The sequence below is a fragment of the Adiantum capillus-veneris genome, chromosome 18 (genome assembly GCF_014529385.1).
Source record: "Adiantum capillus-veneris isolate H3 chromosome 18, ASM1452938v2, whole genome shotgun sequence".
NCBI classification, from domain to species: Eukaryota; Viridiplantae; Streptophyta; class Polypodiopsida; order Polypodiales; family Pteridaceae; genus Adiantum; species Adiantum capillus-veneris.
In genome coordinates this window covers 73,717,031-73,724,611 of record NC_140948.1, presented here as the reverse complement: position 1 = coordinate 73,724,611, position 7,581 = coordinate 73,717,031, and the positions used below count along the sequence as shown (strand labels likewise).

Below are 7,581 nucleotides of genomic sequence, written 5' to 3'. Positions count from 1 at the left end.
CTTCAGGCCAAACTTTGGGTACTTTAGTTAAAATAATGTTTTAAAGTTAGCCATGCTCTGCTCATCGCAACTCAAATTGTGAGATTTTGCTAAACATGTGTGGAAGGCAAGGAACTCCCGGATCTTTGAGAACACCATGGAAGTTGCGAAGTTCACGAAAATAATCCAAGAAAGCAAGGGAATTATCATCGCCATTGGAAAACATGTGGACTCTGATGATTGGAACATGACCCTCGATGATTGACCTGAATGAGTAATGATGAGGACCCATCCATTATTGTCGGGTGGCTCCCTTGACAATTGATGTATCATTGATCAATTGAAGATGTCATGGTTCCTGACGAGCATGACAGGAATCTGTAATTCTATGATTTTACTAATATGATCTACTCACCATTGTGACTTTTGGAAAAAAACAAATAATGGTTTAAAGTTGCACTATCTCAATATTCAACGGGTTCCATGCATGAGAGTCTACATGACATTTCACACATGCACATTCCAAATGATCGTGTTAAATGCTTTTGCCATTATGAACATCAAAGCAAGGCAAAATCATAGTATAAATTTGAAATTCTCGTAATATTACCTTAATACAGCTTTGCCCCATTAAAAAAAACACACTCAAAATTTGAGTTTCCATTTGGCAGCTTTTAGGGTTTCAAGCTCACCAAAGCTCTCTCATAGATACCACATATTATCAGGATCTTCTCAAATTTAAACACGTTCTACCAATTTTTATAGAGATTGAAAAAAGTTAGTTAAGAACCTCTACGTATGAAGCCTCTAATCACAGAATATCTACTGGGTCCAGGCACGCATTAAGCGGAATCAAGCGAGATGCAGCTGCTGACCTGGACAGCTCGCTTTCTACGCACACGACCAAAAAAAAAAATTCTTCGCGCGCGTCTGTGCGTCGCGCTTGCTGTCCAGAATGGTAGTTTTTTACATTGACTGCGTCGGAAACAGAGCCCTGACGCTGTTGAAAGCACGACAGAGGCATTGATGACAGTCTGCAAAGCACTCACAGACACACATCCATACACCAAGCAGCTAGTGTTGGGACTCATCACAGAGATGACAGAGAGAGCCTTTTCTTAAACACTCTGTATATTGTAGAAAGGAAGCAGCATTATGTCTGTTTTTCTTTCAGATTTTCTACAGACAAAAAGCCGAAAACATGTCCAGACACACATCCATACACCAAGCAGCCAGTGTATCAGCAGTTGAGTTCTCGCATGAGCAGTACACAGAGACTGTTGGGACTCATCACAGAGATGACAAAGAGAGCAGTGTCTTAAACACTCTGTATATTGTATAAACGAAGCAGCATTATGTCATTTTTTCTTTCAGATTTTCTACAGACAAAAAGCCGAAAACATGTCACAGGTCGAACTAGCTCTATTTACAATATTACAAAGTGGCACGACTTCAAATTGCATGTCCAAAATTTATCGCGCATTCTGGCTCCGATTCAGCATATTTAAAACCTACATAGTATCGCATTAAGGCGGTTGACTTGCGCTTTTAAAGCCATTAGTTCTTTTCACAATGAGAAAATCTGCTCTTCCAACTTTGTTACTTGTATGTCTGCAACGTTGACTGCATATTCCTCGATGGTGTCCCTCGAATTACGTATCGCTTCAATAAGCTCTGACCGCAGTGCACGGGTGTTTCTGGTTAATTGGTCTCCAACTAATTCTTTGAAAATTCCAGCAAGAGCATCCTCTATGCTATCAATACGTGCATCTTCTACCATAGCAAAGGAGTCATCAGGTTGTGTCTCGCTCAGCCGAACCATCCGGTTTTCGTCTTCTTCATCCATCTGCAACAAAAATAAATTGTGATCAGTTTATATTTTTTGGTTAGAGTAAAAACTAACAATCTTATAGCCAGCAAACAGACCAGACTATGCAGCTGTCGTTACGTCAACACGGTGTACAAGTGGAATGAAATCATCTCCTATTTCTGGATCTCTTATGGCAGGTTCAACATCAAAATCATTGACAACAGTTCTCGGTGGACTACAAAAGACGCAGGCCATGGTCAAAAAGTCGACAACAAATACAATCCTACTTAAACTATCATAAGCATACCTTTGTGTCTCTTGCCAACGGGAGTTGAACCACTCTCTGCACGAGATTGTGTGTTCGCATAGACATCATCATTAACAAAAATATTCAAAATGTCTTCATATGTTGCTGTGGATGGGTATATCATACACCTCCACAATGCTTTGATTTTCAGAAGATGCATTCCACGGCCCTGATAAGGAGTTATCTAGCATGATGATGGGTAGTAGTTCCCACTCTTCACCATTATATGTAGTGTAGACAGAAAGTCGTTGCCTGCTGGATGTCGAAGCTTAAATTTCCAGTACATTAGGGCTCTATTAGATGTTTGTCGGTGTTAGGCAAACCCTATTCTTCAATTCATCAGCACCATATAAGCTATAGAGTTCTACACCGGCATTCACATCATTACTAGTTATATTGTGGACAACCTTTTGAAAGTGTGGTTCATCTTGGTCTTTTAAACAATACCCTACCATGCCCTCAAATGTATACATCTTGTGTTGCTTTAGGCCATGACACAAAACCATTGCGCCTTGCAGGTGCCGACTTAGCCCAACCTAAGTACGCTTTTATCTTCCTATTGACTGCAATCAACGAGGTCGCCCAAATACGGATAACCATCTGTAGATGAAGGTGCAATAACGCTCCTCCTCTCTCCAATGCACATAGTCTTGCTAACGTTTCTCTTTCAAGAAACAAGCACATGCACCCCAACAACCCTACGTCTACATCATCAGCACCAAAAAATATGGTGACACTCACTTCCATTACTCTCGCCTCCCGTTTCTTCAGTTTCGACGAGCCAACATTACAGCCTTCAGTGCTCGTCACAGGCTGCTTCCCTTTCCCCCGTGCCTCGGACTTTAGCTTGGCCATTCTCAAGCCATGTACTGTGAGGGCACCAACAAATACAAAAGAACCAGGCTGTCAGACATGCAGTCACTTCACCACCTCCCCCCCCCCCCCCCCCCATCAAATGCACAAGCTAAACAAATATTGCACGCTGTATGGAGTGCCTAAACATAGAGCCTGATAGCTTAAACAAATACTGCACGCTGTATGGAGTACCTAAACACACAGCTCGATAGCCTCACAACTTCCTTCATCACGTGCAGCAGCCAAAAGACACAGGCTAACAACTGACCTGTCCCATCAAATGCAACAGCTAAAGAAACAATGCATGGCATATGCAGTAGCTAAACACACAGCCCAACTCGGTTGATGACGCGCAGCAGCTAAAGACACAGGCAAAGAACCGATAGCTGTTGTCGAGACCAGCAGAAGAAGAGAAGAGAACTCACAGCAGTACCTGTATGTCTCACGAGCAGTCGGAGAGAAGTGCAGCGAGCAGCAGGTCTGACGCACAATCCGAGTAGGCGCTGAAACAGGCTCCGAAAAAATACACGCCTGCCTGGTTGGAGCCTAGCTGCAATGCGTCTGGCGCGACGAAAGCCTGGATGACACACAGTCCTGCATTCTCCATTAATCCAGATAGCATCTCGACAGATTCCATGTATTAGAGTTGCTTGCCAAAATTGGGAGCGCCTACTCACATATTGGTCCCTTTCTGAGCATAGTTACATATTAGAGAAAAACTTTCTTCTATAGATCTATAAAATGGGGGAGGGATATTGGCTCCCCCCTCTGACACGTGTCGTCATTTCTTATGTCAGGCCAGTGTACCCTGCAATGAACCAAAACGTGGAGAGAAAGATAGATAGATAGATAGATAGATAGATAGATAGAGAGAGAGAGAGAGAGAGAGAGAGAGAGAGAGAGAGAGAGAGAGAGAGAGAGAGAGAGAGAGAGAGAGAGAGAGAGAGGTCCCGACGTAGGCTCGGTGATCACTGATCCCGTCCTGCTGCCTACCCTTGATGCTGGTTGAGCTCGGCTCCCACAGCGCTCCTTGATGCACAAGAAGATTTTTATTTCCTCATGTTGGAAAACTAAGCCTTTTCTAGTTTTTTTCATACAATGAATAACATCACGAGATTCTGCTCGAGAGGCACCGCATACCTACTAGGTACGATTGGGGGCAGGGGACTGCCGGTCTCCTGCCCCCAATCGTACCTAGCTAGGTATGAAGTGCCTCCCTCACAGAAGCTCATGATGTTGAGGTAAGTCACAATGTGGGAATTATTGTGAGAATTTGTCCAAAACTTCTTGTGATGATGCCTCTCTCTTCCTCAGCCCTACTAGGCTACTGGCTACTACAGTCAGCAAACAACAATCTCTGTCTTCAACCACACTAAGGATGATGTGGCCACTGCCAAGCTGGCAGCCGTGAATTTTTATGTAGAAGCCGCCGTGCATGGCCATTTCGAAATTGAATTCGCTGTCCTGGCTCATTCTCTTTTGTTATTGAAGCTTTCGTCTGCCCCGCAGTGTCGCCATGAGCCATAGCTGCAAGAGGTGCTTTTTGTAGTACTACTTCGAACTTCGAAGTTCGATGAGAGAGAGAGAGAGAGGAAGAAGAAGAAGAGAGTCAAAGAGTCGTCGTCGGTCAAATCGAAGCGTTAACCTCCGGCATTTCTTGCATTTCCTCACTCACGCACGTTTCGTCTATTTTTAAGCCTCGTGCGTTGAGCACCTTGGGTAGGGCATCGGCGATAATCTAACCCTCGCTCGTGTGTTCGAAAATTTTTGTCTCAGCTTAATATCGTGCCCTTTGCAATTTCAAAAACACCGGTTGAGGGCAAGGGAAAAGGAAAAACTCTATCCTAAAATTCTTGCCAACTCACCCTGTAGAGAGAGAGAGGACCGGGTATTGCATGGTGAGCATGTCAAGACACAGAGAACTAGAGAGAGTGGTTGGCCTACTATGCTTTCGAGCGGTGCCTATCAACTCATCCGCGAGAGAGAGAGAGAGAGAGAGAGAGAGAGAGAGAGAGAGAGAGAGAGAGAGAGAGAGAGAGAGAGAGAGAGAGAGAGAGAGAGAGAGAGAGAGAGAGAGAGAGAGAGAGAGAGAGAGAGAGAGAGCTATGTCGTGTGATGTGTAGGTCGAGGCGATAAGAAGCAACCAAGAGAAAGCATGAACTTGAAGTTATGTTGTCCCAGTTGCGTGCGAACGCCGAGACCAAGAGAGACTTTTTCATGCGGCCAAGTGGAGATGGTTAGTCATAGGGGGCCGGGACAATTGAGCGGCCTCAACCTCCGACTGCTGGCAGTGGCAACGAGCAGAGGTGCAGGTGCATGAACCAGAGAGAGAGAGAGAGAGAGAGAGAGAGAGAGAGAGAGAGAGAGAGAGAGAGAGAGAGAGAGAGAGAGAGAGAGAGAGAGAGAGAGAGAGAGAGAGAGAGAGAGAGAGAGAGAGAGGAACACACATGACACACTCCACCCTGTTCGAGAAAAATGTCTCTCAGCTTAATATCATGTCGTTTTCAATTTCAAAAATGCAGGTTGAGGAGTCAGGACAAGGGAAAAAGGAAAAAAATCCATCCAAAAATAAAGAAAAGTAACCCAACGTTTTGAAATCTCCTCTTGGCAAATTCAAGCAAAGGAACTTTGTACCTTTGGGAGAATGATTTTTCCCGAACTGACACACACGCGTGCACACACACACACACAAAGCGAGAGAGAGAGAGAGAGAGAGAGAGAGAGAGAGAGAGAGAGAGAGAGAGAGAGAGAGAGAGAGAGAGAGAGAGAGAGAGAGAGAGAGAGAGAGATGTACGGGCTGGGACAATCGCACGGCCTCAGGACCAAACTCCTGGGGTCAATCGTCGCAGCAATGTAGCAGGTTGTGGGGATGCCAACTTTGGCCTGGTGAATTAGGGTAGGCCAACGAATCAACGGCAACGAGCCAAGTTGTACTAACCACACACACACACACACATAGAGAGAGAGAGAGAGAGAGAGAGAGAGAGAGAGAGAGAGAGAGAGAGAGAGAGAGAGAGAGAGAGAGAGAACAAGAAGAAGAAGAAGAAGAAGAAGACACACTGACCGTGTTCGGGAAAAATGTCTCTCAGCTTAATATCATGCCGTTTTCAATTTCAAAAATGTCAGTTGAGGACAAGGGGAAAAGGAAAAATTCGGTCCCAAATAAAGAAAAGTATAGTCTTTTAACTTGCGAGTGGTTTCATGCATGTACTAGTAAACCCGTCCAAAGATAGAGGCTTCTTTGTCCACTAATTGTATCAGATGAGTGAAGGGTTCTGTTACAATAACAATTTTTGTCTACATTTCTCCAAAAACAGGAGAGTTTACAAGCTGATAGCATTTGGAAGCAGCATGTTCATACTTGGGATATTTATCAAGCCAAATGTCCCATCTTCTATTTGCCACTGTTTCAACAAGGGCTGCTTTAACCTACTGTAGTGTAGAGAGAACGTAATATGCTGTGGCAAAACGGGTCACACAAAAAATCTGTAAATTTTTTGTTGAGAACCTTGTTCTAAACAAAGCATAAGAAAATGAATGCTCTCTTATAAACTTAACCAAGTGGTTTGCATCTAGAAGAGTTTGCTTAATAGAAGGAAATTTCCCAAAGTCCTTTAAGAGCAGATTCAAAGTGTGAGCAACACATGGAACCCATGTTATCTCTGGATACTTTTTGTCAATTGCTTTTCCAGCTGCTTTGTAGTTAGATGCATTATCTGTGACAATGGCTGTCACATTTTTAGGTCCTCTTGCTCTTCTGATCGAATGCTCATATACATCAGCAAGATATCCACTAGTTTTCTCTTTCAGGGATGTATCAATCACCTCAAGAAAGATGGAACCTCTTGGACAAATCAAAATCACATTAATCAATGGTTTCTTCTGACAATTTGTCCAACCATCTAGAGAAATTATGCATCCATAATGTGGCACATAATCAAGAATTGTGCTCTTTAAAATATTTTCTGATATAGTTTTCACTTTATCTAAGTATTCTGTACACATCTTATTATAATCAGGTATCACAAAACCCTTCTGTGCCGTGCTCATTAAAGCATATTTGAAGATAGGATTTTAAATGACATTAAAAGGAATTCCACGTGTCCACTTAAGATGGAGTTCAAGCAGCCATTGTTTATCGAATGCCTGATGCAAAGTAGAATCACTTGGTGCAGGTTCTGCTCCAGTCCATGCTTCACTTCGGCTTTGGTTAGCAGAGCTTCCGGTAGGATTAGAGCTACAATTCCCACCAAAGGATGAATGAGACCCTCCTTGACCTGAAGCAAGAGTCGAGGGAGGGTTTTGATCATTCTCGAGTGTCATCTCAATGTTCCTAGCCATAGATGGAGTCATCATTTTGGGACCTCCCTTTTTTTTGCCCTCAAGATGTGCTCTTTTTTCCCTAAGTGCCCACTCGGAAAATTTTTCTTCAATATCTCTTGGGGGGTATTTGCAAGCTAAAACATTTCTAGAAATTTTGAACACATGTTATTTTATCCTATGAGCATTTCGCTAAAATTATGGCCAAAGGTCTTACACCCCAACTTTCATGTAGTCTTTCCACTAACCAATTCATCTACGTCGTTCCACTCATATCCTTTCACCATCTTCTTCAGATCTACAAACTCAA

The 7,581-nt window shown here is 43.4% G+C and overlaps 1 pseudogene; it reads right to left on the bottom strand.

The window, feature by feature from the left end:
* Nucleotides 1–1,955: 1,955 nt before the first annotated feature.
* Nucleotides 1,956–2,696, bottom strand: LOC147435874 (uncharacterized; annotated as a pseudogene).
* Between the last annotated feature and the right edge of the window lie 4,885 nt (nt 2,697–7,581).